The sequence below is a fragment of the Scyliorhinus torazame genome, chromosome 8, assembly GCF_047496885.1.
Source record: "Scyliorhinus torazame isolate Kashiwa2021f chromosome 8, sScyTor2.1, whole genome shotgun sequence".
NCBI classification, from domain to species: Eukaryota; Metazoa; Chordata; class Chondrichthyes; order Carcharhiniformes; family Scyliorhinidae; genus Scyliorhinus; species Scyliorhinus torazame.
This window is the reverse complement of record NC_092714.1, coordinates 97,010,641-97,031,800: the sequence shown is the minus strand read 5'-3', so window position 1 is coordinate 97,031,800 and position 21,160 is coordinate 97,010,641.

Below are 21,160 nucleotides of genomic sequence, written 5' to 3'. Positions count from 1 at the left end.
TCGACTGAGGAGTGGTGGATTTCAGAAACATGGAGGGTACGGGAGAAGAAGGCCACGGATCTGCCCGCTTCGTTGAGGGTGCCCACCAGATCTACGTCGGACGCATCGCTCTCGACCTGGAAAGGGAGGGACTCGTCGATGGCGTGCATTGTGGCCTTTGTCTGCTTTGATGCGGCTGAAGGCCTGGCGGGCCTCCATTGACAGGGGGAAGGTTGTGGACTGGATCAGGGGACGGGCTTTGTCTGTGTAGTTAGGGACCCACTGGGCGTAGTAGCTAAAAAAACCCGAGGCAGCGCTTCAGGGCCTTGGGGCAGTGAGGGAGGGGGAACTCCATGAGGGGGCGCAAGCGTTCAGGGTCGGGGCCTATAACCCCATTTCGCACTACGTAGCCGAGAATGGCTAGATGGTCGGTGCTAAACAAGCATTTATCCTCATTGTACGTTAAGTTAAGGATTTTAGCGGTCTGGAGAAATTTTCGGAGATTTGTGTCGTGGTCCTGCTGGTCATGGCTGCAGATGGTGACGTTATCGAGATACAGAAACGTTGCGCGTAAGCCGTACTGGTCAACCATTCGGTCCATCTCGCATTGGAAGACCGAGACCCCGTTAGTGACTGTTGCTAGCTTCAATGACCCCTACCCTCAGTAGCCTTTGGACCTCTGACCTGATGAAGGTCCGGTCCTGGGCACTGTACCGTCTGCTCCTGGTGGCGATGGGTTTGCAATCCGGGGTGAGGTTCGCAAACAGGGAAGGCGGGTCAACCTTAAGGGTCGCAAGGCCGCAGACAGTAAGGGGGTGTATAGGGCCGCCGAATTGGAAGGTCGCACTTTGCAGGTTACATTGGAAGTCCAACCCCAGGAGTGTAGCCGCGCAGAGGTGCGGAAGGACATAAAGGTGGAAATTGTTGAATTTCCTTCCTTGGACTGTGAGGTTTGCTAGGCAGAACCCCTTTATCTCTGCTGTGTGGGAACCGGAGGCCAGGGAGATTCTTTGATTTGCAGGGTGGGTAAAAAGTGAACAGCGCCTTACCGTGTCGGGGTGTATAAAGCTCTCCATGCTCCCAGAGTCGATCAGGCAGGACGTCTCGTGGCCGTTGATGAAGACCGTCGTCTTTGCTGTTGAGAGTGTTCGATGTCGAGTTTGGTCCAGAGTCACCAAGGCCAGACGCAGTAGTTGTGAATTTTGATCGGGCAGTCTGTAGTCGGCCGGGCTGGGGTCTTGGGGCCCATCCAAGATGGCGTCTCCCATGGGTCGCACATGGTGGTCGGAGATGGACAAAATGGCGGCACCCATCCGTCCAGCGCGGTGTCCGGGGAACAAGATGGCGGCGCCCGTGGGCTGCACATGGCCCTAGGATACGGGGGTGGCGGTGACTGCTGGCCGCCTGGGGCCCGAGGAGACATTCGCTTGGCAGTCCGGAGTCGCCGCTGGAGACCGCGGCCACCGCTCGTGCCTGGCAGACCCCCACAAAATGGCCCTTCTTGCCGCACCCTTTGCAGGTGGATGTGCGGGCCGGGCAGCGCTGGCAGGGGTGCTTTTCCTGCCCGCAGAAGAAACAGCGGGGCCCATCGGAGTTGGCGGGCCGCCTTACATTGCAGGCCTGCGGGGACACAGGGAAGGTCTGTGGGGCTGCCGCTGCGGGATTCCACGCTGCCCAGGGGGCCGCCGCGCGGTCGGGCACGTAGGATTGTGCGTTCCTGGAGGCAACGTCCATGTACCCTGCCAGGGCCTGTGCCTCCCTAAGTCCCAGGGTGTCTTTCTCTAAAAGACGCTGGCGGATCTCTGAGGAGCTCATACCTGCTACGAAGGCATCCCGGATTAGGAGTTCCGTGTGGTCACTCGCCAAAACTTGCGGGCAGCCACAGCTTCTGCCCAGCACCAGTAGCACGCGTTAGAAATCCTCCAACGATTCCCCGGGGTTTTGTCGTCTCGTTGCAAGCAGGTGACGTGCGTAGACCTGATTTACTGGGCGGATATAATGTCCTTTTAAAAGTTTGATTGCTGCATCAAAGTCTTCCGCCTCCTCGATGAGGGTGTAGATCTTACCCTTGAGTGCAGGAGATGCAGTTTCTGCTCCCCCGAGGGTGTGCCTCCAGCCATCTCAAGGTAGTCTTTGAAACACGCCAGCCAGTGCTTGAAAATTGCCCCAGGGTTCGCCGCGTGGGGACTGAGTTGCAAACACTCCGGCTTGATTCGGAGGTCCATCCTTTCTACTTAAGTTTAGTCTATTAAATTGATGCACGATCAATAACTACTAAAACGAGGTTGTAGCACAACTGAAGTCTTTAATAGACAAGAACTGTTCCCCAGCAGCTCAGGTACAGAATGAGGGCTGCTGGGACGGCACTGACTCTTATACCCCGCCTATCAGGGCGGAGCTACATACTATACAGCCAATGGTAAACCTCCAGGTTTAACCAATGGAACTTCAGCTTCTCGGGTACTGCAAAACCTGATAATACCACAGGCAGAAAAGTGGCAAATGGAATTTAACCCTGTAAAGTGTGAGGTGATACACTTTGGAAGGAGTAATTTGACAAGGAGGTATTCAATGAATTGTCTGACACTGGGAAGTTCCGAGGAACAAAGGGACATTGGTGTTTGTCTATAGATCTCTGAAGGCAGAAGAGCAGGTTAATAGGGTGGTGAAAAAGGCATATGGGATACTTGCCTTTATCAATCAAGGCATAGATTACAAAAGTAGGGAGGTCATGTTGGAGTTGTATAGAACTTTGGTGAGGTCACAACTGGAGTACTGTGTGCAATTCCGGTCGCCACATTATAGGAAGGATATGATTGCACTGGAGGGAGTGCAGAGCTGATTCATCCCAGAGCCTGGGATGGAACATTTAAGTTATGAACAGAGGTTGGGTAGACTTGGGTTTTTTTTGCTGGTGCAGAGAATACCGAACAGCGTCCTGACCGAGGTGTACAAGATTATGAGGGGCATGGACAGGTTGGATAGGGAGCAGCTGTTCCCCTTAGTTGAGGGGTCAGTTACGAGGGGTCACAAGTTCAAGGTGAGGGGCAGGAAGTTTAAGGAGGATTTGAGGGGAAACCTTTTTACCCAGAGGGTGGTGATGGTCTGGGAGGGTGGTAGAGATATGTTGCCTCGCATCCTTTAAAACATACCTGTATGAGGACTTGGCATGTCATAACATTCAAAGCTATGGGCCAAGTGCTGGAAAATTGGGATTATAGTAATAATAATAATCTTTATTGTCACAAGTAGGCATACATTAACACTGCAATGAAGTTACTGTGAAAAGCCCCTAGTCGCCACATTCCGCCGCCTGTTCGGGCACACAGAGGGAGAATTCAGAATATCCAATTCACCTGACAGCATGTCTTTCGGCACTTGTGGGAGGAAACCGGAGCACCCGGAGGAAACCCACACAGACACGGGGAGTACGTGCAGACTCCACACAGACAGTGCTCCAAGCCGGGAATCGAACCTGGGACCCTGGAGCTGTGATACTACAGTGCTACCCACTGTGCTATCGTGCTGCGCACAGAGGTCAGGTCAGATTTCTTTCATGCGCTGGAACAGACTCGATGGATCGAAGGGCCTTTTCTGCACTATATTATTCTGTGATTCTGAGCTGAACTCGCTGGCCAAACCAGCTCCTCAGAAATCAGGCCACCATTTTGAACGGGTGCCCCAATCTCTAAGAGGGTCCACCACACCCCCCACCAATGGCCAATGTCACCCCCCGCCCCCACCTCACACACACACACATTAGCATTACCCCAGTCCCCCCAAAGTGATGACACCCCGCTGTGGGGTCGCTGAGGGCCCAACCTTTTCAGGTCCTTTGGCGCACATTTCAGGCCTCCTCCCCCTCCAGGAACCCCAGCTTTCACCCTCCCAATCTTCCAGAGGCTCCTTCATAACCGCCCTGCAACCCCATGCCCTTCATGCCCCCATCTGCCCTCATTTTATGGGCATGGTCCCTCTCTCAGGCCCTGACCCTTGGCAGTGCCACCCTGGCACCCTGCAGCGCTCCTGCCAACTTTGAAGTGCCACCTGGGCACTTTGGCAGTGCCAGCCTGGCAGTGCCAAGATGCCCGCATTCAAGGAGGGGGGCCAGAGGGCAAGCCTGTCGTCTCTGACCATCCAGGGGCCTCCACATGCCCAGGAGACACCCCCCCCCCCATCCCGGGTGCCATTCTGCCTGCTCCATGATTGTGTGAACTAGTACTGAACGGTGCCCAGCTGGGGACTCCCTGGGGAGGCTGGTAGATGCAGAGAGCCCGATAGATCACGAATCAGTAAGGCTAAATGGGTTCTACATAGGTGTGCAAGGTTTGGTCCCGCCCTTTGTGGGTGGGATTCTGATCGTGACACCTCGCAAGACCTGAGTAGATCTCATGAGGCATAGCCGCTGTTGGGAAGCCGTCAGGAAGCCTCTCCCAGCATCTACTGGTTGCTTTGCGCTCCCATTCGGGTGCAATGCGCCCAGTAGATCACGCCCTACATGTACAAATTGTTAGAATGGCCATTTTGACTTGTTCCCTCATCTCTTTCTCTGACTAAAAATTCATGTAGTGCCATCAACATTGCAGAGGAAAATACATAATATAAATTCAATGTTTTCTGCAGGCTGCTGAACCCCGACCTTTAATAATAGCATACACAACAACTGCCGATAGACTAGGTTATTCATGTTTGTCTGTGGATATCCAATTTATAGAAAATTGCTTGCTGTTACTGTACCCACAATGTTTTATTTTAGATCTAAGTATTCCTCTCACGACACATACTACCTTATATAAAATTACATTGCGATTAACTCTTTGAAGCTGCAATAGCCCAAATCAACAATGTAGCCCGATTAGACAGCTTGATCACTGCCGAAGAATTCATCGTTTCCAAACATTGTCTTTTTTTTTAATTTACAGAAAGATGATGAGCTTCTTTATTTTTCAAACTGTTAAATCAAACTTGGTCACGGATGATTTTTTTTGGTCAGAGAGAAATATTTTGAATCAGATGTAGAGCCGGCAAGAGCCCCCTGAAGCCCAGCTGAAGCGATAGGTGGAATTGGTTTATCCTCACTGAGTAACCCCAACAACGGCTTGTCATAGAGCCATAGAGGTCGACAGCACAGATAAAGCCCCTCGGCCCATCACATCTGCACCAGTCAAAAACAATCATCTAACTATTCTAATCTCATTTTCCAGCACATATAGTCTTGCACGCCTTGGCATTGCAAATGCATATCTAAATACTTATTAAATGTTTTGAGGATCTCTGCCTCCACCACCCATCAGGTAGTGAGTTCCAGACTCCCACCACCCTCTCGGTAAAAAATACTTTCCTCATATTCTCTCTAAAGCTCCTGCCCCTTACCTTAAATCTATCCATCCTGGCCATTGATCCCTCCACGAAGGGGAAATGTCCTGTCTACTCTATCGATGCCCCTCATAATGTTGCACATCTCAATTATGTCCCTCTTCATTCTCCTCTGTTCCAAGGAAAAAAATCCAAGTCTATCCAATCTCTCTTCATAATTAAAACTCTCCAGCCTCGGCAACATCTTGGTAAATCTCTTCTGCATCCTTTCCAGTGCTATCACATCCCTCCTACAATGTGGATTCCAGAACTGCACACAATGCTCTCACTGTGGCCTAACAAACGTTTTGTAAAGTTCCAGCCTAACCTCCCTGCTCTTAAACTCTATGCCTCGGCTAATAAAGGCAAGTATACCATATGCCTTCTTAACCTCTTTATCCACCTGCTCTGCTACCTTTTTAAAAAAAATCTTTTTATTGGCATTTTCAAAATTATGTACATTGTCGTTGGTTTTCATTTATTATAAAGGCCTTAGTAAAAAGGCTTTGTCTTACGTTTCTTTACTTACAGTTGCCATTAGTTCGGCGTGTCCTCCCCCCCCAGTCCCCCGCCAACCCCCATTTCCCAAACCCCTCCCCCTCTCCCCCGCCCACCCCCCTTCATGTCCTCTGTTTTAACCCGGCCTCAACTTACCAGTGTAGCGCATATGGGATGGGCCTAGCTCTGAAGAAGTTCAGTATGGACCTAGTTTTCGCATAAGGTTTGGCCTTTATTTGTCCTCTGCCATGGCCTTTTTCCAAGGGATAGACAAAACGACCATGGCTTTTGTGGAAGGGGAAAAGAAACCAAGGAACCTCAAGTCTACACTGCAAAGGAGGAAATATATGGTGGCCTGTCCCTACCGAACCTGCAATACCATCACTGGGTGTTATATTACTCTTTGGTAATATATCGTTATTCTTTGTTTCTTAATCCAGAATTTTCTGATGGTGTGATTCTGAAGAAACCACCAATCTTTAACTTAAAACGAAACTGATTTATTGAGTACCGATTGATTAATACTGAGTTTGCACACTCCGCAGAACTATAACTAGTAACCAAGCAATCTACATTAAAGTAATAACTAATTTAAACTACACGTGCTAAACTATGCTGTGATCTGTCTCTCTAACACTCCACTGTCTAGTCATTCCTGGTTGGAAGAGACACAAGATCCTTTGAGTTCTCATATTTATAGTGGGATCTAATGTTGCCCCCTCGTGGTTGTGTTACACTGAGGTCTAATAATTAACCCTTTACTTGACTATATATATATATATATACACATATATACATATCATTACACTGCGCAGCCACTGCGGAGAGAATGAGGCGATGGATACAAGAACCGAATACTGAATGGGTGAGTCTGGAGGAATCCTCCTGCAAAGGAATAACCATCCAAGCACTCGCCACGGCAGCGCTCCCATCCCACCAGTAAAATACACCTCCTGCCCAGTGGACATTGAGCACATGGAACCAAATGAGGCAGCATTAACTGGGATGCTCTTCATGGCCCCCATCTGCGGCAACCACAAATTCCCGCCAGCCAAGCTATATGCCACCGATAAAAAATGGAGACAGGACAAGGGGATGCTGGCGGTCAGGAACATTTAAGTGGGGGACAGACTCGTGACCCTAGATGAACTAATGAAAGAACTGGAGCTACTGACAGGACAGGAATCTGGCACCTTCAAACCAAACATTTTCTCTGCAAGGAGATGACAAGATATCCCAGGGTCACGAGAGACACTCTACTGGAGGAGCTAATAAACACGGACAGTAAGGAGAGAGGGAACTGTGGGGACATCTACGGATGATTTCTGGAAAGGGCAAGGACACAAGGAGCGAGGCAGAAATGGGAGGACAAAATCGGGACGGAAGTGGGTTGGGGACTCTGGAGCGAAGCACTATGTAGGGCCAACTCCACCTCCTTCTGCGCTAGGCTAAACCTCATGCAGTTTAGAGTGGTGCACAGAGCACACCTAACCAGAACCCAAATGAACAGGTTCTTCCCGGAGGTGGAGGATAAATGTGAACGGTGCCAGGGAGGCCCGGCCAACCATGTCCACATGTTCTGGGCCTGCCCCAGGCTTGTCGGTTCTGGACTGCCTTCTTCAAGGCGTTGTCCAAGGTTGTGGGGGTGAAGTTGGAGTGGTTCCTGAGAGTGGCAGTCTTCGGGGTTTTAGACCAGCCAGAACTACATATGGGGAATGTCATAATATACACCAGTATATCATGGTGCAGACACACACTGATGGACACACAGTGGGACCAATCAACACACACAACACCGCAGCCAATCACCAGTGAGAGCACACGCACTATAAAGACAGGGGGCATCAGAGTTCCCGCTCATTCGAGTAGCAGCTAGCTAGGAGCACAGAGCTCACAGCCTGCAACACAGATATTCACCATGTGCTGAGTGCATCGACTGGTTAGGACAAGGCAAAGGTCTTTAGTTAAAGCTAGTATCGTATTCACCCACAGTCTGAGTATGTTTAAACAGTTAATGATTCAATAAAATAGTGTTGCACTATTTCAAGTGTTGGTGACCTGTATGTGATCCAGAACACCCAACACACCTGGAGAAGATCAAGTACACCATCCGACACACTTGTCGGATGAGGTTGTCCACAAAGTGTGGGGGCCATCATCAGCCTGTTCCAAGGTCTGTTCAAATCCAATAGTGATTAGGAAGAAAGGAGGGAGGGGTGACAGAAGAGCAGACAAAAACGCACATAATGGAGAGGAGCAGAGGGAGGAGGGGAGGGGAGGTAAGGAGGGAACCCTGGGGAATCGCAGAGGGAGACATGGGGCAAAAAGGGAGGAGGGGGCAGGAAGCCCCTCCGCCACCGAACCCAGAACAACTACAACAGGAAGTACAGAAGAGAGGAGCAGAGCACAGCAATACGACACCCAGGGCGAAAGGTAGTGCCGGGAAGGAGCCAGACTACCAACGCAGGAGGATGGGGAGGGGGGTTCAGGGAGGACAGGCGGAGGGAATTTAGGCAAAATTTCTAAATAAGAAAGTAATTCCGTGTAAATAGCAGGTGCACTACATGTTAAACCGTTAGACTGTAAAAACTGGAATACTTTTTTTAAAATACCCGCACCTCCTCTCCAGCCTGAAATGTTCTGGCATGTTTGTCCGCACACATTTTCATTCTTGCTCCCAAAACCTTTAAATGTTCTTGGACTACCTGACAAATTCCTGAGAGTCTTTCCAAAACATGGACATGTATGTAATCCAACATCGAGGGTTTATCTTTTTGTTTTACAACCTTCTCTTTCACCAACTTTAATGGATCTCGTACTTCATGGCCATAGGCGAATTCAAATGGGCTAAACCCCATGAATCCCTTTGGGAAACCCCTGGTGGCAAATAGTAAAAATCTAATCCCTTGTCCCAATGTCTTGGACATGCATGGTAATAGGCTCTAATCATGGTTTTGAGAGTCATACCCTGGAAACATTTTGGAACCCTGGCCATATTGTATTTCTAAAGGTAGGCCATCACATGTGAAGAACTGTGTCAATTTTCACACTACTACCTTCGCTGTAATTGTTCTTAAAGGTACGGCTTCCAGAAATCCGGTGGGCATTACATGACCATAAGAATATACTGAGACCCTGCCTTTATTTTAGGCAATGGTCCTATGCCATCTACCAATACCCAACTAAATACCTCTTCATGAGGTATGGGTATCTGGTCTAATCACATGTTCTGGTTTACCTATTACCTGACAGGTTCCACAGAATTACACTACATCCTTATGCAGTCCTGGCCAGGAAAAATGCCTATTGACTGATGCTTGAGTTTTCCAAATTCCCACATATCCTGCCATTGGCATCTCATGTGCCACCTGCAGTATTTCCCTGTGATATTTGGGTGGTAACACTATGTTATGGACAACCGCCCAGTCCTCAACTTCAGGACTATAAGATGTCTCCACGTCCTCACCAGTACTCCGTTCTTAATTTAAGAGCACTCTGGAAACCCCTCAATCTCACCTCCTGTCCTGCCAAACACTTCCTCGGAAGTATCCTCACCCTCAAGGATAGTTTGGCTTTTCTACCACCCGATGGTGGTGTGACTTCAATCTCTGGCATGGACTTTGCTTAGCCATTGCCCTGCTCACCACACCTGATGGAAAAATATCTGGGAACTGATCCTGTAACTGTTCCATCTCCTTATCTTCCCTCGGACTCTCTGTAATCAGGCGTGAAACTAAATTCTTCACTCCTGCCAAATCGTTCTCCAAAAGTAAGTCTACTCCGTCTACTGGTAATTTCGGAACCACTCCGACAACTGCTGGACCTGATAATAAGTCACACTCCATGTACTTTATATAAGAGAACTGGGATATAATCTCCATTCATCCCAGTGGGAGAATGCAAATAGGTCAAACTGATCAATTTGCATCTTATTAACTGGCTGGGTACAGAATTGTCTATGATTCCGTGATTCTTGGCCCTCTGGGCCGGGATTTACTTGGGCGTGGTTTGGTGCAGGTACTTCCGGGGCATCAGTTTATATCACCCTCCAAACCCACCAAGATGCCTGGGTTGCAGGATTTTCTGCATTCCCAGATCCAGGGAGCGCTCAATGGCACACATGTTGCATTGCGAACCCCTGTGCATAAGCGAGTGCCCTATAGTAACAGGAAGAATTTCCTCTCCCTGAATGTTCAGATCATGTGTCACCACCACCTCAGAATCATGCATGTGTGTGCCCGCTACCCTGGGAGCGTGCATAACAGCTGCATCATGGGGCACTCGGAGATCCCTGGTGTCTTCGAGGACCACCCAAGGATGACAGGTTGGCTCATTGGGGACAAGGGATATCCGCTGAGTCCATGGCTGATGATGCCAGTGCAGAGGCCTGAGGCCGAGGTGGAGACCCAATCCAATGAGACCCACATTGCTACCCGTGCTGTCGTTGAATAGTGCATCGGGCTGCTCAAAATGCTGTTCCGATGCCTTGACCGCTCAGGTGGTGCCTTACAATACAGCCCCCCGCCAGAGGATCTCCCGCTATGTGATGGTCCGCTGTACCCTCCCTAATCTTTCACAGAAGCAAGGAAACATGTTGGAGGAGGAGGAGCAGGCAGAGGGACATGTGGACTCATCTGACGAAGAGGATGAGGTAGTCCGGGAGGGAGGGTGTCGGAGGATCAGCCTGAGGAGGACCCGGAGGATGGAGGACAGGCAGCAGCGTGGGTCCGATATGCCTGGAGGACCAGGAAGGCCCTCATCATCTCCAGATTCTGCTAGGACGAGGCTGTGTCTGCTAGCTCAACTGCATGGTGCTCACCAAAATTTGTCCCAGATGCCTGTCCACTAATGTTGTCCGCCAAGATGTGTGTCTCTGCACTGGTGGAAGGTACAGGTGATAGCTGTGATGCCTCACTGGTTGTCTCCTTGGAGCTCTCCTCTAGGGTGGCAGGGGGGAATGACTCCAAATGGCCCGGCCTCATCAGATGGAGATCCTGCGAGACAATGGACATGTGGTCAGTGAGAGGGGATCACTTTGACCGACATGAACAACTCACTTGAGACAGGTCATCTGGGCGATGGGTGAGTGATCCTCAGCCCTCTGGTGCAGCCACCTCGCTATCGGTGATTGCTCTCTGCTTGGGCAACCCCATGATTTCCAGGGGGCAAGGACTCAAATCTCTGGGATTCCTCCCCCTGTCTTGGCCCTTTCCCGTTTATTATGGGCTAACGTTTCCTGCGGGGACAAAGAGAGGGCATTCTGATTCGCACGCTTGATGGGTCAGAGGGGTCTATAGCAGGTGCCAGGTCTGGGCACTGCTTCTGGGCATGAAGAGGTTGTGCTGGTGGGTTCCAAGGAGGTTCTGAGGAACAAACACAAAGATCGGATATGGAGAGGGTATGAGATGTCAGCCAGGTGATTGGGGGCGGGGGGGGACGGGGGGGGGGGATGGGGGGGGGGGGGGGGTTGGGAATTGGAGGAGTGGCAGGAGGAACTGCATTCTCAATGCATTCTATGCTCAGTTCGAGCAGGAAACTAACGATCCGCTGTCGAGTGCCCCAGCAGCCCATAACACACCCATACACAAATATGAATGCGGAATACAGGGTTAACGGTAGAGTTCTTGGCATTGTGGAGGAGCAGAGAGACCTTGGGATCTATGTTCATACATCTTTGAAAGTTGCCACTCAAGTGGATAGAGCTGTGAAGAAGGCCTATGGTGTGCTCGCGTTCATTAACAGAGGGATTGAATTTAAGAGCCGTGAGGTGATGATGCAGCTGTACAAAACTTTGGTAAGGCCACATTTGGAGTACTGTATACAGTTCTGGTCGCCTCATTTTAGGAAGGATGTGGAAGCTCTGAAAAAGGTGCAAAGAAGATTTACCAGGATGTTGCCTGGAATGGAGAGTAGGTCTTACGAGGAAAGGTTGAGGGTGCTAGGCCTTTTCTCATTAGAGCGGAGAAGGATGAGGGGCGACTTGATAGAGGTTTATAAGATGATCAGGGGAATAGATAGAGTAGACAGTCAGAGACTTTTTCCCCAGGTGGAACACACCATTACAAGGGGACATAAATTTAAGGTGAAAGGTGGAAGATATAGGAGGGATATTAGAGGTAGGTTCTTTACCCAGAGAGTAGTGGGGGCATGGAATGCACTGCCTGTGGAAGTAGTTGAGTCGGAAACATTAGGGACCTTCAAGCAGCTGTTGGATAGGTACATGGATTACGGGAAAATGATATAGTGTAGATTTATTTGTTCTTAAGGGCAGCACGGTAGCATTGTGGATAGCACAATTGCTTCACAGATCCATGGTCCCAGGTTCGATTCCGGCTTGGGTCATTGTCTGTGCGGAGTCTGCACGTCCTCCCCGTGTCTGCGTGGGTTTCCTCCGGGTGCTCCGGTTTCCTCCCACAGTCCAACGATGTGCGGGTTAGGTGAATTGGCCAATAATAAATTGCCCTTAATGTCCAAAGTGCCCTTGGTGTTGGGTGGAGGTGTTGAGTTTGGGTAGGGTGCTCTTTCCAAGAGCTGGTGCAGACTCAAAGGGCCGAATGGCCTCCTTCTGCACTGTAAATTCAATGATAATCTATGATTAATCTAGGACAAAGGTTCGGCACAACATCGTGGGCCGAAGGGCCTGTTCTGTGCTGTATTTTCTATGTTCTATGTTCTATACCCATCATCACAGATCCCGATGTCAGATCAGCTTTCCAAAAGTGAACCCTCGGTAGACGACGGGTCCAGACTGGATCCCTGGTCGTGCACTAAGAGCCTGTGCGGACCAGCTGGCAGAGGTATTCGCGGACATCTTTAACCTGTCCCTACTCCGCTACGAGGTCCCCACCTGCTTCAAGAGGACCACCATCATACCGGTGCCAAAAAAAACTAGGCAACGTGCCTTAATGACTACTCTCCAGTGGCCCTGACTTCAGTCATAATGAAGTGCTTCGAGAGGTTGGTCATGAAGCGCATCACTTCCATACTCCCAGAACGCCTTGATCCACTGCAATTCGCGTACCGCCGGAGACAGTCCACAGCAGACGCCATCTCCCTGGCCCTACACTCATTCCTAGAGCATCTTGACAACAAGGACTCTTACATCAGATTCCTATTTATTGACTGCAGCTCCGCCTTCAACACCATAATCCCAGCCAAGCTCATATCAAAGCTCCAAAACCGAGGACTTGGCTCCTCACTCTGCAACTGGATCCTCAACTTTCTGACCCACAGACCACAATCAATAAGAATAAACAACTACACGATAGTACTCAATACCGGGGCCCCACAAAGCTGCGTACGTAGCCCCCTGCTATACTCCCTGTACACACACGACTGCGTGGCAAAATTTGGTTCCAACTCCATCTACAAATTTGCTGACGATTGTGGGCCATAGATCCATAGTGGGCCAGATCTCGAATAACAACGAGTCAGAATACAGGAGGGAGATAGAGAACCTAGTGGAGTGGTGCAGCACCAACAATCTATCCCTCAATGCCAGCAAAACTAAAGAGCTGGTCATTGACTTCAGAAAGCAAAGTACTGTACACACCCCTGTCAGCATCAACGGGGCCGAGGTGGAGATGTTTAGCAGTTTCAAATTCCTCGGGGTACACATCTCCAAAAATCTGTCCTGGTCCACCCACACCAACGCTACCACAACAGGGCCTATACTTCCTCAGGAAACTAAGGAAATTTGGCATGTCCACATGAATGAAATGAATGAAAATTGCTTATTGTCACAAGTAGGCTTCAAATGAAGTTACTGTGAAAAGCCCCTAGTCGCCACATTCCAGCGCCTGTTCGGGCAGGCTGGTATGGGAATTGAACCGTGCTGCTGGCCTGCCTTGGTCTGCTTTAAAAGCCAACTCTTTAGCCCTGTGCTAAACCAGCCCCAGTGCTAAACCAGCCCCAGTAACATTAACTCTTACCAACTTTTACAGATGGACCATAGAAAGCACCTATCTGGCTGCATCACAGCCTGGTATGGCAACTGCTCGGCCCAAGACTGCAAGAAACTTCAGAGAGTCGTGAACACAGCCCAGTCCATCACACAAACCTGTCTCCCATCCATTGACTCCATCGATACCTCTCGCTGCCTGGGGAAAGTGGGCAACATAATCAAAGATCCCTCCCACCCGGCTTACTCACTCTTCTAACTTCTTCCATCGGGCAGGAGATACAAAAGTCTGAGAAAACGCACGAACAGACACAAAAATAGCTTCTTCCCCACTGTCACCAGACTCCTAAATGACCCTCTTATGGACTGACCTCATGAACACTACACCCCTGTATGCTTCACCCGATGCCATTGTTGTGTAGTTACATTGTGTACCTTTTGTTGCCCTATTATGTATTTTCTTTTATTTCTTTCCCTTTTCATGTACTTAATGATCTGTTGAGCTGCTCGCAGAAAAATACTTTTCACTGTACCTTGGCACGCGTGACAATAAACAAAATCCAAACCCAAACTGATGACAGGAGAGAGGTGGTAACATAGCCTTGCAGCTCGCTGAAGATCATTCGTCTTCTTCTGACATTGGATGGCAGTGCACCTTGTCATGCTGCCCACACAAACAGCTGCTGGCACTGCCTACCAGGCGGCATCACTGACCCTGCTGCTGGTCCACCTACCCCCGTGGGTGAACATAGTGCCCCACCTCTCATAGAATCATAGAATCATAGAATTTACAGTGCAGAAGGAGGCCATTCGGCCCATCGAGTCTGCACCGGCTCTTGGAAAGAGCACCCTACCCAAGACCAACACCACCACCCTATCCCCATAACCCAGTATCCCCAACAAACACTAAGGGCAATTTATCATGGCCAATCCACCTAACCTGCACATCTTTGGACTGTGGGAGGAAACCGGAGCACCCGGAGGAAACCCACGCACACACGGGGAGGATGTGCAGACTCCGCACAGACAGTGACCCAAGCTGGAATCGAACCTGGGACCCTGGAGCTGTGAAGCAATTGTGCTATCCACAAGGCTACCACGCTGCCGCTCTTATCCACAGTGTTGAGAAACTTTGTGAGGGTGGCATCCCCAAAGCAAGAATCAGGGGTGGGATTCTCCTCAATCGGCACGATGGCCGCCGACCGGCGCCAAAAATGGCGTGAATCAGTCCGGCATCGCGCCGCCCCAAAGGTGCGGAATTCTCCGCATCTTGAGAAGCCGAGCCCTCACCTTGAGGGGCTAGGCCCGCGCCGGCCTGATTTCCGCCCCGCAAGCTGGCGGGAAAGGCCTTTGGTGCCCCGCCGGCTGGCGCGGAAATGACTTTGCCGGGCGACGCATGCACGGAAGCGTCAGCGGCCGCTCACAGCATCCCCGCGCATGCACAGTGGAGGGGGTCTCTTCCGCCTCTGCCATAGTGGAGACCATGGCGAAGGCGGAAGGAAAAGAGTGCCCCCACGGCACAGGCCTGCCCGCGGATCGGTGGGCCCCGATCGCAGGCCAGGCCACCGTGGGGGCATCCCCCGGGGCCAGATCGCCCCGCACCCCCCCCCCCCCAGGACCCCGGAGCCCACCCGCACCGCCTTGTCCCGCCGGTAAGAGAGGTGGTTTGATTCTCGCCGGCGGGACAGGCATTCCAGCAGCAGGACTTCGGCCCATCGCGGGCCGGAGAATCGCCGGGGGGGAGCACGCCAACCGGCGCGGCGCGATTCCCACCCCCGCTGAATATCCGGTGCCGGAGAATTCAGCAACCGGCGGGGGCCGGATTCACACCAGCCCCCGGCGATTCTCCGACCCACGTCTGTGCTTTGTCATGCTTGTGTGTTAACTCGGAGAGAGTGCTGAGAGAGCATTTAAAAGCAGCTCCCCTTTGTTAGCAGTAAGCATCTGAGGCACGAGTCGGGCGAATCAGACGGCGAGGGAGCCAGTAATGTCGAGAACCTCATTGGGACTCATTTTTGGCACTAAGTACCGTTGAATACGGGCTGAAATCTCGTCATTGTGGCCGCCACAAAACTCCCTGCCAAACGCACCTAAACCCTGACTTTAATTTTGGTCCACTATAACGCGCCCAGCCTTTTGTTTCAAGGCACAACCCAATTATGGATCCATGAACCAAAATAATAAAATAAAATAAATGGGAACAAAGGAAATAACAGGAAGCACTCTTACAGGAGGTAGTTGAGAAACTTGTAAAAGGAGCAGAAAATGAGCTGAAAATGAATGTAGAGCTTGGAATGAACCAAGTCACATGTTAGAGATCCTCATAAACATATCAGTCACCTTGCCTGGAAACCAAAAGAAAAATAACGTGAAGTTGTTTTTTAGGTTATCAGTCTGTCCTAAAATATTGCTGATGTTTGGGGAGGTGTTTCAAATGATTGAAGGAATTGTTCGGCTAAGAGTAGATAGGGGGAATAACTTATGCAGGTTCGAGTCACCAGATCAAAGGGGCGTAATGTTTAAATCAGAGCGAGGCCATTCAGGAGTGATGGTAGGAGGTCATTCTTCACATGAAAGGTAGTGGAAATCGAGAACCTCTCCTGGAAAAAGACTTGAGAATGTCAAAACTGACATTGATACTTAATTGTTAGGCAAGTGTGTTAAGGATTATGGAGCCAAGACAAGTAGTTGGAACTGAGATACAGTTCTACCACAATCTAATTAAATACCTGAACAGGCTTGATCCCTCAACCATTGTTTCCTGTAAGCATAAATTCTCCCTGGTAACCGAATGGGAGAGCAACCCTATTTTTCAACACAAAAATCTAACTATAGAGATATATATTTATGTGTCTTCGACTGGTGAGGCAAGTATCAAAATTGACGATAGTGCAAGCCATAGATTTGAATCATTTAGGCAACTAAGCCAGCAGATGGCAGATGTAGTTCGATGAATGCGTATTCAATATTAAGTATGAAATAATTGATGCAGGTGCAAGAAAGTAAAAGATGATGTTTGCATTCAATGGAACAGGATTTGGAACAGTAGTATAGCAGAATAATCAGGAACGAGATCCTGGATTATATTTCTTCATTTGCTTCATTTAGTAAAAATGTAAACGTCAGTATATAGCAGCACGCACCACTTTACTTCACATCCATATAATTAGAAACAGAAAAATATGTGTTGTAGGGGTAATAACAGTTAATGTGTGAAATCCCCAAATTAATGGTCAGCTGTAACAAAAATGAAGAAATAAGGTTCTGGCTTACAACTGCACGGCAATGAAAGTAGAAAACAAAGGGGGATTGCTAGATAAAGCGTGTTTCAAACCTCACTTGGTTTATAGTCACTCATATGAATGTAAGAAGGACATTATTCCCTTTCAGAGGATAGAGAGTGAGCAAGCAAGATGATTCTGAAGATTTTAAGTTGAGGAAAGGTTCAGGAAGTTTTTCTTTAAGAACAAAAACATCAAGGAGGCCCAACTGAGGGTTTGAAATTTCTGAAGAGAATTGATAAAATTATGACGGGTGGCACAGTGGCACAGTGGTTCGTACTGCTGCCTCACAGCGCCAGGTATCCGGGTTCAATTTCGGCCTTGGGTGACTGTCTGTGAGGAGTTTGCACGTTCTCCCTGTACCTGCATGGGTTTCCTCCGGGTGCTCCGCTTTCCTCCCAATGATGTCCAATGATGTGCGGGTTAGGTGTATTAGCCATGCTAAATTACCCCTTACTGTCAAGGGATGTGCAGGTTGGGTCATGGGGTTACAGGATAGGGTGGGGTGGACATGGGTAGAGTGCTCATTCAAAGGATAGGTGCAGACTTGATGGGATGAATGGCCTTCTTCTGCAGCGTAGGGATTCCATGTTTTTTTTTATCTATTAATAATGAATATTTATTAACTTAACAGAAAAATGCACAATAAAAACAACTATTATGCACTGTTGTGTTCTGTAATATGGCCGTTGTAATGAGGTGCACAGAACATCTAGATGTTTAACTAGAAAGATGATTTATTAACAAACACGTGGAAAGATAACTAACAGATTACTATACAGACAATAACTACTAAATGAATTCAGTGAATTCTCCTGGAACTGCTTGAAGTGCGACTATCCTCTTGTACGTCCTATTACCAACTGGTGGGTACTTCAAGTCAAGCGAAGGATGTCTGACGCCACCAGCTGGTTGGAGATCACATTGCTAACTATCTACAAAACTGTGCACAGGCATATCACCACATACACAACAATAATACACTTAACTACAATGATGGTTGTACACATGCTGCACCTCATGAAGTTATCCCTTTGTTCCCAACAACCTGAATGCTGAGACACCCCCTTTCCCAAACCAACATCCAATATTATATTACTCTGTGGGTTATATCTACAGATAGTTACCATGCACCAGTTATTTGTAACGTGTAACAAATGTATCACAATGCCCAATGGTTCAAACACTGAAGGTACAAGTTAAAAAGAATTCTCATATAATTAATATTATGGTAGGGGGTGGGACAGTGTGCAAAGGGTGTAACAAAATCGCATCATTTCATAAGTTGTACATTTCTGCTTCAATACTGCAAATGTCTATCAAAAGCCTATATCGAGAATCTCTTTGAGAAGCACAGTTGGAAATCTGGAAAACCAAGCAGATGGAAAAGATTTTCTCAGGATGTCCTGTGATAAGAATACTACTTTTAAAAAATATAGGCATAAACATCACCTCTGGGGAAAATATTGAAGATTCAAATACTGTATTGATTTTGTTGACTATGTAAACATTGCATATGTTGCATTAAGAATCTGAATATCTGATCATTTCACAATGAGAACAAATTTGTGCATAAATTAATTTTACTCATTTGTGTATCTCCTTTTTTAACATCCTTTTTCACCCTTCAATTTGCATTTCTATCCTTAATGTCAGCAAGTTTTTCCCCTTGATATATTTTGATGCATTTAAAAAGCATGAGAGAGTGAAAACAATTTAAATGGCTGGAACAAACAGAAGATTCTGTTGAAGAAATCATGGACAAATGGGATTTTTAAAATCATTTTGATGTGACAAGCTACCAATCTTCAGGAAATTTATATTTTGACATAATATGTGTGGGGGGTTTATTATAAAAATGATAAAATCCACCATATTAGTGGAAGACAAGCCTTGAAAGTGTTCCTTGGTTCTACTATCCTTCCAATAAATAAAATTCCTGTCCTCTTTCAGTAATTTTACACAAGGTACATTATTCCTCCATCCTTGTCTTCTATCAGTTTTATATCAGGTTTCTGTAATAGCCTGTCAGACTTTCCTGATTGTAGTCCTGCCTTGAATAGTTCTGATATAAGTGTCACAATAGTAATTTAGCAAGCAAGCCAACATCATTTTCTTGGAATGAAACAAGGCCTTAGACTGTGATCTGTGGTTATATATTTAATTTTCCGGCTATATCTAGACCCATACAGCTACTAATTCTGGTGAAGTTACTTGTCTGACGAGACATGTAGCCTACTTGAAACAGTCACACAAAGCAGGCATAACACAGGGATATATTTTCTGACGTTTGCTCATTTTAGCAAAAAGTAAGCATAGATTTTGAAAATCTTTATGCCAGTGGCTAGGATCTCACACACTGGCTAGTGCGACCCAGATAATTAAAGATGTGCTGCCTATAGCTTTCTGTCCATTGATTTCAATGGTGGACAAGCACAGTCGGTGTGCCGACAATATTCCAATATGTGGAATTGATTGATGGGGATATATAGGTCCACACACCTGGAGGATGTCCCTATCCTTTTTCAAATAGGTGGCACATGGTCTCAGAAAATCTGCTTGCAATATATTAGTATACCCTTGCACTAAAATTAGTAGGTGGAGGATATTATAATCCATAATTATGAGCCTTTTTGTTTTGCAGTTTGATATTTTGGGTATATAATTATCTTTCTTGGCTATGCATTTCAAGAGTAAATTTTCAAATTTCTAAACATATTGACGATATTTTTGTTTACAATGTTAATGCTTTCGGGTCATAATGTTTGTTACCCTCCCAGTTCAGTATTAAATGGGTATTTCATTATTGAAAGTGTCATCCTTTAAATAAGGTTAAACCAAGGACTGGCCTATTGCGTTGGTTTAAATATTAAACATCATTTGAAACAAAGTAGGGAATTCTCCAGGTGCACTGGTCAATTTTCTTCCTTCAACCAATACCACCAACAGACAAAAACAGATTAATTAGTCATGCATCTCACTGTAATTTATTTTTTGATCAATCATCATTATTTTAATTAAATTGACTATCAACTTGCAAGTTAATGGTCATATTAGCTAGATTCATTGCTCTTAATGGGCCGTGGGTGGGTTTCTTTGCTGGATATGACTTTTTTTTTAAATTTGTTTTACAGAATATGGGCGTCGCTTGCTAGGCTGATATTTGTTGCCAATCCCTAATTTTGCTCAAGAAGGTGGTGGTGAGCTGCTTTCTTGAACCGCAGCAGTCTCTGAGGTGTTAGAAAGGCAATTCCAGGATTTGGGCCCAGCAACAGTGAAGGTATGGCAATATATTGTCAAGTCAAGGTGGTGAGTGACTTGGAGGGGAACTTCCAGGTGCTGGTGTTCCCAAGTATCTGCTGCTCTTGTCCTTCTAGAGGGCACTGTTCGTGGGTTTGCAAGGTGCTGTTTAAGGAGCCTAGAGAGTTACTGCAGTGCATCTTGTAGATGGTACACATGGCTGCTACTGTGAGTCGGTGGTGGAGGGAGTGAGTGCTGGTGTAAGGGGTGACAATCAAGCAGGCTGCTTTGTCCTGGTTGATGTTGAGCTTCTTGAGTGTTGAGTGTTGTTGGTGCTGCACTCATTCAGGAAAGTGGGGAATATTCCATCACACTCCTGACTTGTGTCTTGCCGATGGTGAACAGGCTTTGGGGGTTTAGGAGGTGAGTTACATGCCACAGGATTCCTAGCCTCTGACCTGCTCTTGTAACCAAAGTATTTATATGGTTAGTCCAGTTCAGTTTGTGGTCAATAGTAACCCTCAGGATGTTGATAGTGGGGATTCAGCAATGGTAATGCCATTAAACATCAAGGGGCGATGGTTTGATTCTCTCTTATTAGAGATGGTCATTGACTGGTACTTGTGTAGCACGAATGATACTTGCCACTTGTCAAGTTAGACCTGGATATTGTCCAGGTGTTGTTGCATTTGTATGTGGGCTGCTTCAGTGTCTGAGGAGTCGTGAATAGTGCTGAACATTGTGCAATCAATCAGCGAACATCCCCACATCTGACATTACGTTGGAAGGAAGGTCATTGATGAAGCTGTTGAAGGTGGTTGGGCCTCGGACACTACCTTGAGGAACACCTGCAATGATGTTCCAGGACTGAGATGGCTGACCTCCAACAACCACAACCATCTTCATT